This window comes from Melitaea cinxia, chromosome 25, assembly GCF_905220565.1.
Source record: "Melitaea cinxia chromosome 25, ilMelCinx1.1, whole genome shotgun sequence".
NCBI lineage: Eukaryota > Metazoa > Arthropoda > Insecta > Lepidoptera > Nymphalidae > Melitaea > Melitaea cinxia.
Genome location: NC_059418.1, coordinates 9156189 through 9156767, shown reverse-complemented (window position 1 = coordinate 9156767; position 579 = coordinate 9156189).

The following is a 579-nucleotide window of genomic DNA, read 5'->3' as shown; positions in this document are numbered from 1 at the left end:
CTACGCCCTATAAGGAGCCTTCCTGCCAAATTTCAAGTTTGTAGGTATTATAGTTTCGGAGATTTCGTGATCAGTGAGTCAACCTACCATCCCCCGTTTTAACCCCAAAAAGGGGTTGATTTCTAAAGATACATTATTTGGACGCCTTTTCATCATCTATAGAGCATACATTTTAAATTTCAGGTCTCTTACTTCAAAAACATAGGACTTTCATACAAACTTCCAACCCCCGTTTTACCCCCTTAGGGGTCGAGTTTCGTAAAATCCGTTCTTAGCAGATGTCTACGTCCTATAAGGAGCCTACCTGCCAAATTTCAAGTTTGTAGGTGTTATAGTTTCGGAGATTTCGTGATGAGTGAGTGACCTTTCGCTTTTATATATATTATAGATTATAGATAGATATACACAAGAATATTGATGCTGAACTTATATATTCGGTTGTCATTGCAAAAGCACGTATCGTCGTTACTGGTTCTATTTTTCATCGAAAACTTCAGTAAAACTTCGCATAGGTTAAGAAAAGTGTGTTCAAAGTGTAAACTGGTATCAAAGGAGTTCTGGTAGACATCATTCTCGGCG